Source organism: Macrotis lagotis, chromosome X (genome assembly GCF_037893015.1).
Source record: "Macrotis lagotis isolate mMagLag1 chromosome X, bilby.v1.9.chrom.fasta, whole genome shotgun sequence".
In the NCBI taxonomy this organism is placed as follows: domain Eukaryota; kingdom Metazoa; phylum Chordata; class Mammalia; order Peramelemorphia; family Peramelidae; genus Macrotis; species Macrotis lagotis.
This window is the reverse complement of record NC_133666.1, coordinates 274,388,769-274,399,496: the sequence shown is the minus strand read 5'-3', so window position 1 is coordinate 274,399,496 and position 10,728 is coordinate 274,388,769. Positions and strand designations below refer to the sequence as shown.

The following is a 10,728-nucleotide window of genomic DNA, read 5'->3' as shown; positions in this document are numbered from 1 at the left end:
TATTGTTGGTTGATCAATGAGACACAACAAGCTATCTTGGGGTTTACAGGCTAGATTTCTTTTTTATGGACCATGCCTATCAGCAACTAAAATTGACAGAGCTATGTCAAAAGATTTAGATGGTTCACGTACTTAAGTCCAGTATGATTCAGTGTTAGATGCTGATTTCAGTCTTTTCTTGAAGGGGAGGAGAAACAGGGAAGAAGCACCAAAGACTATATTTTGAAGATGATTTTCACCACCACCTAATTCAACTGAATTATTTTTAGAGATGAAGGATTGGAATTAAGACACAGAGAGGTCATATCCAGTTGAATCAGCTAATCAGTACAGAGCTAGAATTGGAATCCATATCTACAGTTTGTTGTTGTTGTTCAGTCATTCAGTTGTATCCATCTCTTTGGAGTGGTTTGCCATTTCCCCCCCAGTAGATTAAGGCAAATTGAAGTTAAGTGACTTGCTCAGGCAAATAACTTCCTGCAAAAGTATACTGTTCAACCCACCAGTGCCTCATCATCATCCTGAGACATTCTTGTCCAGGTTTTTTTTCATATTTTTTAAAAAAAGAATTCACCCAATATCTGAGGCTTTGATCCAGGTTAAATGTCTCCTAAAAGTATTTTAGTTCCCTTGATAAAATCTCCTGTGAGTCTATATTTCTCCTGGAGCAGCAGACAATTTAAAAATATATTTGATGACATATTTTATTACTGAGAGCCACTATGATATAGTGGCAAGAAAGCTATCTTTAAAGAGAAAGATCTGGGCTCAAATTTGGCCTTTTACATTTGTGAGCTATGTGACTCTGGGGAAGATGGATAACCTCTCAGTGCTCTAGTCAACTTTCTAAGATTCTAAGATGCAGAGAAAGTACCAACCTGCATTAGGTAGTATTTCTTTGCTGAGAAGTTCTCTATACCAGTGAAATCATCAGCTCAGTCTCTAATTTATAACACCAACATTTCAAACCCAAATTAATAAGCATTTATTAAGTGCCTACTATATTTTAGATACTGTGTTAAGCCTCAGCAATATAACAACAAAAGAAAAAGCAGTCTCTGACCTCAAGGAGTTTATAATTTAATGGAGAAAATGATGCAAACAACTATGTACAAAAAATTATATTCAATCTAATCTCAGAGGGAAGACATTATAGGAGTCCAAGAATCAGGTAGAAGGTGAGATTTTTTTTCCCAGTGGATTTTCTGAATACTTTCATTCTGCACATAGAACCCACTAAGGATCTGGCCTGTGGGCTTGTTGGGGCTGCATCACAAGTATATGGCTTTGCACATACTGGGGGTGGGGGTGAGAACAGATCATTCTAGCCCAGTCACAAGATGATAAGGACCAAATGATCAGGTACAGTCTCTGATAGGACAGTTTCTAATGAAGCAGTGAGAAACACAGAAAGGTAGAAGAGAGAGAGGTGGAGGTAAGTAGCAGAGGCCCCTATCCCCAAAACAAAACTGGTCTACTACTTGGTGCTGCCCATTCTTTGGACAATGACTTCTACAGAGGTGAGGGTTTCTGAAGTTCCTAGTGAATTTAGCCTTGCTGCCCAGCTCTTCCTCAATTCTGAGAAGTTGGCTATACTTGGTAAAATGTTTAGATTGGCAGAGGGCCCCAGTTTTGATCTGCCCAGTGCACAGACCCACCAGGTCTACCTTTAGTCTCCCCAGAACAATGTGAAACCATTACTGCCCACCCACTGGACTGGGCCAGCTTGCATGCCTGGAGAGATTCAGTCACAGAGTCAATCTGGTTCACTTTGAACAGGAGGCAGTTGTAAGCTTTTTCTCGTTCACTGCCTTTTTAATGCGCTTGGGATTGGTCACTGTGAGATCATCCCCTGGATAGTTCTTGATGAAGCTCTGGTAGAGGTCCCCAAGTTCAACAGGTGAGATGTATCTGCTGGGATCATCAGGATACTTGAAGTCCAAGTCATATTTCCCAGATCAGAAGAATTCAGAGGCAGCAACATCCATGCCAATGCAATACCGTGGGCATCCTGTCCATATTTCTTCTTAACAGATTCTTCAGGTTGTGGTAGACCTCAGCTCCAATGTGCATGGCCTCCTTGAAGTTTGCTGCTCCAACAGGGAGGATCATGAACTCCTGCATTGCTAGCTTGTTACCAACATGGGAGACACCATTGAGCACATTGAAGGCTGGAACTGGCAAGATGACTTCTACATTGCCTGCAAGATCAGCAATATGGTAGAACAAGGAGACACTTTTCTCAGCAGCCCTGGCCTTACAAATAGGCAGAGGCACTCCCCATATGGCATTTGCCCCAAATTTAGATTTATTCTCAGAGCCATCAACCTTGTCCTGCTCCACAACATTCAGTTTCTTGCTAGTCAGGGTCGGGGCAGTAGTTTTATTGATTTGCTCAACACATTTTGAGACACCTTTCCCCATATAGTGGGCCTTATCATTGTCTCAGAGTTCCAGTAGAAATAGAAGGCCTACTAGGCACAGCAGCTCTGAAGAGACCTTTTTGAAGTGCAGAGATCAACTTCAATGATGGAGTTTCCCCAAGAGTCAGGGATCTCTCTTGCAATGATTTTCAAAATCGACATGTTGAATTTCTGCATGGAAATTGCTATGCTGGGTTCACAGAATAGAGGCTGAGGGTAGAAGGTGGGATTTTTGAGACTTGAGGAAGTTAGAAAAAACAGAAGGTAAAGATAAGGAAGGTGAGAATTCCAAGACTGTAGGACAGAAAGTGCCCAATTGTATCTCTCTCTTACCTTTTCCTAGAGAAGCTATAAAAGTAACTTAAAAATTAAAAAAGTTCAACAAAACTAAATATATGTATATATATGTACTACATATTGCATTCATCATCTTTATATATGTATAATGTATATTTCACACACACATATGTCAGTCAAAATATATTTGTGATAGGAAAACTGCTTTAAATGTCAGTCATATAAATAAACATCACATATAGTTATGTATAGATAGCTAGCTAGATATATTCAGTTTCCCACAGCCATGACCTCTTTCTGCAAATAAGTTTGGGAAAATCTTCTCAGATTTGGGGCCAGATTTGGCCATTATTATTTCATATTTTGTTGTTTTAATTTTATTCTCATTGTTTCAATTTATTTTGTTGTATTTATCTTATATATTTTTCCAGATTTTTCTTTCTTCACTTTTTATTGGTTCATGTCCCCCCAGCCCATGTAGCCTTTATATTAATATTTTCTTTCAGCACAACAGTATTTTATCACATTTTTGTTCCAGAATTTGTTTAGACATTCATTCCTCAATCAATAGCAGGAAGATAACATTGTCAATTTGTTGTTCAGTCATTTCAGTTGTATCTGACTCTTTGTGACTTCATTTAGGATTTTCCTGGAAAATATACTACAGTGTATATTCTCTTCTCCAGTTAGTTTTACGGAAGAGGAAACTGAGGCAAACAAGGGTTTAATTAATTTGTCCAGAGTCATCCAGACCAGATTTGGACTCAGGAAGAGGAGCCTTCCTGAGTTTAGGTCTGGTACTCCATACATTGCACCACCTAGTTGTCATAGCCTAGCACTTTTACTCTTAGTCGTTGTCAGTAAGGAAACCTTTCTTTTCCCAGACTAACAAAGTATATAGTTTGTTATTCTTCCCAAGGGCAATTTCAACAAAAACCCTATGGGTTCAGGAAATTAAAAGGAGAAAGTATTTTAACAGTTTAAAGGAAGTTAAAAAAGGAAAAAGAGAGAAACAACTTGGTTAAACATATACATACTTACATATATACATATATGCCATACATATATATATACATACATATAATTCAAGTTAAATACCTTCATTTAGTATAACACATAATGTGATGATCTCTCTAATTTAGCAGAAAGTGACTTGGAAAATTTCCCCTGCATACATCCTTGAAGAAAAATGCGGGTAGAGATATAAAGTTAGTTAAATACCTTTAATAGGCACTTCAAAGCAATGGTTATTAAATCATTTCCACAGATTTTCAAATGTTATCAGTTCCCAATGCAGGCCAAAGCCACTCCTTGATAGAGTATCATAAATTTGAAAGACAAATCAGATGTGGGCATTTTACACCAAAGAAGAACTCTATCTCCTACACAGGACCCATTTTTCAATGTCGGTATAGGGTTGCATCTATCAACTGACAGATGTGAAACACTGACCTTTGGGGATTACTTCTTTTTTTGTTAGTTTTCAGACCTACAAGATTTTGCAAGAGGCTTGTAGCAACACTTAGAAAAAGCAGCTGGTTCTGTAATGCTTGATTGGTCCGTTGACTTACTGGAACCTAAACATTTCCCCTTTCTCCTTTCCACAGGTCTCACACACACACACACACACACACACACACACACACACACACACACACACACACACACACAAAAAAGATTTAATTCTCTATGAAATAATGAACTCGATGCTCCTGAAGAGAAAAAAATCAAGAGCAATTAGAGACAACCCTGGCTATTGACAATCAATCAACAAGTACAGATTGAGTGTCTATTATTTCTTAGACTCTATGCTACTGGTGATATTAGTGTTGCTCAAACAAAGACAGAAATATAAAATTACATTATATTATATTGTATGGTATGATATTCGCTTCTATTACATTCTAGCCTCATCATGGTGCCTCTTGGAATCACTATCCAGTACAAACAGTAATGTCTATTCTAACTCCACATCACTCCCCTCCATCTTCTTCTCTCCTGCTTACACCATCACCATGCTAGTATACACACTCATTACATCTTATCAAAATCATAATAGTCAATTAATAAGTGAATACATTTCCTTCACTCTCACTCTTCCCTAATCTCCCCTAATTGATAAATCTAAAGTTACTAAGTCAGTGCTAGCACTCAAAAAGTTCAGTAGCTCGCTATGGCTCCTAAATAAAAACACAAACTCCTGAGTTTGATATTTGAAGTTTTTTAACAACCTGTCTCCAACATGTGTTTCCAGTTCCTTCATGTTATTATCCCTTATACTCTACATTCTGGCCAAATGAGCTTGTGCCTTTGTCATCTTTCCCCTAATGGGTATTTTCCCTTTTCTTTTCAGCCTCTTGAAATCTCTCACTCCCTTTAATGTTGTGCTCAAGAGCTATCTCATTCAAGAAGTTTTTCCTTATTTTCCAAATTGTTAATGATTTTTGCTTTCTCCTGTTACTTTGGGGGGGGGGGGTTGTATATATTTTGTTTTTACTTTTTCCATGTTTATACTGTAGTCCTCTACCCTTGTTCCAGAAGTTTCTGGTTTGATTTAATTAGATCACTTCACAATTCTAATGCTCACCTGAGTTTTTAAAAACCATTGTGTGTTAGTGGTTTAGAAATGCCTTGGTTCTAAGATGGATGTCTTTCAGTGCTTGTATGGATCAATGTTCTCATTAATACAAGTACTATTTTTGGTAGAGCAGATATCAACTTATTTACACCTCCTCCCCTGTGATAATATTCTTGCCCTTCATAGGTGGATTTTAGGAATTATCTGTTCCCTCTTCCCAAAAAGCCTTCCATAACCACCTAGTTGGTATCCATAAAGATAAATTCTATTAAAATGTCAGTTATGTGGGAAAAGATAATACATTAAACCTTTCTCATACTTTATTTAGTTATTGAATATCATTAACATGAATATTCCTTGTAAAAGTACATATCCTAACCCATCTAGGTCTTCTGATCCTGTATGACTCTTGCCTATGTCCTAATATAGCTCTTCCATATTTAGTCCAGCTAACCTGTTTAGAACCTTCTTCTAAGTCTCTTGGAATTGTTTAAATGCCTTTGGAGCATACATATTGTTTTATGTGATTACTCTACCTCCCTTTTTTTGGTCAAGTATTTATGTGTTAACATTTATTTGCACTCTTCTTTTAAGAAATGCATCGAATGCACCTGCCCATTTATAGTCAATAAGGTGGGAAACACCATCAAATTTAACCATTTGTGATACAAAGGTCCCAGGTATTCTTAGGTAAATTTGCTATTTCTATGACTCTGACCTAACTCAAAAAATCTGAAAAAAATTGAAGCCTGCCACCACCATGTACCTTAATATTAGCTCTCTTTGTATGTAATTTATTAAAAGAGGTGAGTTTTATTCAAAAGAACTGGCTGGAAAAACTTAGAACATTTAGAAAAGATGCATTTGAGTGTCTACTTATGTATTAGGCTCTATGCTACTGGTGATATTAGCCACTTCTCTGACAAATTTATGTAAATCTTAATGACTATATATGACAGATCACAGCTGCCTTTTGCTGTTTGCTATGGTTCTCTGATATGATTCTATCTTTAATTTCTGGCATTCTTAGTAGGTAACATCAGGTGTTGTTCTCTCCCTGGGCTTCTCCTACAGTTCTCTGTTGCTTTTATTAGGGGATTTCATGTGTGATAGTGATGGAATTGTCTTTTGTTCAAGCAGGTATCAAAAACCCTCCAAAAAAAAACCCTAAATAAAAATAACAAAAATCCCTGTTCAGGCAATTGTTTTCTCTGTCACTGGATGTAATCTTTACCAAGGGGAAAAACCTTTGTGTGGGGGGAAGGCATTTCTCTGCATCACTTAATACTAGGAAATGGGCTTACAAAGAGTTAGGTATGACTGAACAAAAAGATACTTTCCAATTCTAACTATTATGGTCTGGGGATCCAAAGAGGCTATGATATAGAAAGATCACAAGTATATTCTGAATGCTAGGAAGGAAACCATACCAAGAGTTGCTTCTGGATTTATAAAGCCATTCTGTGGCCCTTAATTTAGGTTAAGATAAAGACCAAAGAGAGATGAAGGAGGAACCTCTCTTACAGATCACTAGGGAGTATCTTGGCAATTGGTTGTGCGTAGATGAAGGTCTCAGGTTCTGTATTTAGGACTCTAGATACACAGCCAAAGAGAAGAACATCTGTAAGTGGATTTGAATATCTTAACAACTGTTAGGGGGACTGACTACCTTATACTTTCTTTGAATATACTCTGCTGTATCTTCAGGAATCTTGTTCTTAGTAATTTCTCCTCATTTTCCCTGTTTTCTTGCTTCAGTTGCAGTTCAGAGGGAAATGAAGTTTCTCAGTGCTTGCTCTATTGAGAGAAACTTGTTCCAGAGTATTGTTTTAGGCTCTTTGAATTTTTGAGTTAGACTAAAGAAATGCAAAAGGACATGGGAATTTGGGACTTGACTTAAATATGCTGTTACAAGTCACTAATGGCAATTTTTTTTTTCACATTTGCATAGGTGAAGGGAAAATATCTTTTTTTCCTAAACCCAAGGACAGTACTCATATTATACATCTCTTATGAAAAGCAGTTGGGTTCGTACATCACTCACGCTCATGAATAGTAGCATTGTAAAGCAAGCTGCAGTTACTTCAGACACAAAGGTCCATGAAAGAAGATACTAGATGCAGGTTGAACAGCAGGTGGCAGCAGAGGATATGCTAAGCAACATGGTTCTCTACAGGGGGAAAAACATTGTGGTTTGTGTAGCTTCTATAAATTTTATAAAGACTAGTTTCTCAAGATAATTGATAGATATGGCAGGGATGGGCAGCTATTTGTATTCATTTTCTCTGAGAAGTACAGGAAAAAGCATCAAGAAAGTTAATGGGAAGGCTGGTTGTGACATCTATGCCATTACAGACAAAGAGCTGGAAGTGACTTAGAGACTATGTAGTCTAATGGTCTCCAAAATATGTCCTTAGTCTCTTGGTAGGGAGGGGATCTAAGTGGACCTCAAGGCATGAATTATCAACAAATTGGAGAATGGAAAGATGAGCTATATTACACCTTCCCATAGCAACCTTGGACATGTCTCCAATACAGATATCCTACCTATATCACTTATTAAATACCCAACAACCCCTATTCTATGCCCCCTCCTTCCACTGGATTTTCATTTTCCAGAGTTTGGGAAGCTCAAACAGATACAACCTAACAAAGGCCCAGGCATAAAAAAGCAATTGTTCAAACAAAATTCTGTCCCAAACCACTCTTCTTCCCAATATCTCCTGTACCTCAACTCCTCGACCGTGGCTAATGAACATCCTTCAGTGATCATGCAACTGATCTCATCAGGATAGCAGTTAATGAAAAATCACTCCTCCCCTCCCCCCTTTTCCTTCCCCTCTTCATCTTAGTTCTTTTTGATATATTTTGTTGCAAAAGATTGTAAAGTCTATCATACGCAGTCATGAATAGATTGAGATTACCATTCCGAAACTCCAATATTGTCTTTCCCTATAAATCAATCCTTCAGTTTCCCAGAATAGCATCACTATCCTTTCAGTCTCACATATTTTCAATCTCCTCATTACCCTTGACTCCTTACTTAGCTAAAATTTTCCAAAATTACAAGTGGTGCTTTCTTGATAACCAAATCTGATGGCCTTTTCTTAGTCCTCAGTTTTATAGCATCTGTTGACTACCTACTTTTCCTGAAAAATTGCTGTTCTCTCTGGATCAATGAAAACAATATATGTCAATAACAAAATGTTCATGTTGGCACATTCATAAACTTGGAAAATAATTTTCTAATCGGTTTGAAAATTTTCCAAATGAAAAATTTAATGTGAATTTGGAATCTTCTTTTAAAAATCAAATTTGAAATAATATACCTATTTATTAGTTTCCTAGAACTAATTTACATAATAAAATATGAAAATTCACTAGCCAAATTTCAGCAAAGACTTTTGTGGAACTAATAGATTAGATTAAAAAACAAGTATCATGATTTGTAAAACACAGCCAATGATACAATTCTTTCATTTGGATCCATGTATCTTTGTGAAGTATCTTTTTCAGCAATAGTAACCATTACAGTCAAGAATCAAAATGAACTGAATTTTGAATGATTGTTTGGTTTTTTGTTTGTTTTTTAGATTTTGCAAGGCAATGGGGTTAAGTGGCTTGCCCAAGGTCACATGGCTAAGGTAATCATTAAGTGTCTGAGGTCAGATTTGAACTCAGGTACTCCTGACTCCAAGGCCAGTGCTCTATCCACTGTGCTACCTAACCACCCCTTGCATGATTGTTTAATGAAATATTAAATCAAGGCTTTTGAATAATTTTGTAGCATTAGTACATGAAATGAAAATTTCAACATATTTCAACTTTCCTAGTATATGAGAGACAGCTTGACTCAGTGGAATTTAAGCCCTGCTTCCATTATTTATTGACCTAATAACCCTGAACAAGTCTGTTAAGGTCTCAATATTATAGATTGGTTGTATTTTTATTTATTTTGTGAAATATTTGCTGATTACATTTTAACCTAATTCCATCTATACTCAGGTTGACCAGGCTATGAATTGATACTTCTTCTCTAGGCAACTAGGAGAGAAGTCATCTACCAGGTATAGGGAATTTCCTCATCTGAGGGATTCTTATATCAGGAAGCCAAAGTTGAAATCATTACTGTTTTGTAATGTATATAATTATGAGAAGCTTGATATGTGTATATATTTTATAAATAAATAAAAAATATAAATCAAAAGATCTGGAGAACTTTAATTTAGTCTTTTTCTAGATAAGGAAATGCAGTTAAGTGTCAAGTCTTATGATTTCAAGTTCAACACTCTTTTTTATCACATCATGAATTCTAGGGAAATGAAATGTGTGACAAAGAATAATTCCATCACTTTGCAAAGAACTGATACCAGTTCTGAGTGAATGTCCATATGAATTGTATTTTTTTTCTAATAAAAAAGAAACATAAGTTTTATCAAGAAGGATATTGCTCAGACTAATATTAAAATGTTTTTTTCAAAGACATGTGTTGAGAAAATAAAGTATTCTTAGCTAAGGAGAAATATTCATGGAAAACTATTCATTAACACATTAAAGAAATTAGTAGTAGAGATAAAGAAAACAAGCATTAAAACCTTTGTTCTTCTTAGACCTCTCAAAAACTATAATGGTACATAGACAAAGAGCATTGTGGAGACTGGGCACCTCAGAATAAACTTCAACAAAATAAAACAAAATTGGAAACTCTGTAGTCAGTCAAGAGGAACACCCAGGCTCATGGGATGATCGAGGGCTGTGCTTGGTGACACAAATTTATAACCTAGGCATCTGGCTGCAAGAAAAAACCAGGGAAGCAATGAAGCATTAACAAGTACTCTTGTATATCAGAGGAAAACAATTTTAAACATCTCAATGAGCATATGCTAGGTGTAGATTATCCTTCATTTGTGTGTGTCAATAATATTAGTGAGAATACATTCATTACCTGTTTGGAAGGCAATATCAAATTCCATTTACAAACTGATTCCACTAATTAAAAAGATCTTAGAGGCAATCTTGCCTCCTTACTCAGGTGAGCCCCTGAGCATTCCTGATTTCACCTGCAGAGTTCCCATTTTTCTTAGTTTTTTTTTAAGTTTATAAAGAGCCTCTGAGGCTCAACTCTGAGACTCTATGATTTTGTGACCTTTGCTTTCATACCAGTTCTTCTAAGAGAAATGTCTGTGACTGTCAACATTTCCCCCTTGATAATGATCAACACTGAATCTGCTACCTGGAGGGGTCAACACATTAACCCACATTAACAAGCAGTTTTCATTATCTGTCTGAGGATCCTCTTGACTGACTCCCTTTGAGGAAAAAAAAAGCTAAGGTGGTTAGTTGAGGTCAGATAATTTTTTTCAAGGCAATCAATGCAGCAAATCAGTGGGAAAATCAGCAAGTCAGAGATATGAAGACCAAACCAAAATC

General features: G+C 36.5%; 1 pseudogene; it reads right to left on the bottom strand.

Annotated features, from left to right (window-relative positions):
- Positions 1-1,358: 1,358 nt before the first annotated feature.
- LOC141499033 (alpha-enolase pseudogene) lies at positions 1,359-2,585 on the bottom strand (annotated as a pseudogene).
- Positions 2,586-10,728: the final 8,143 nt, after the last annotated feature.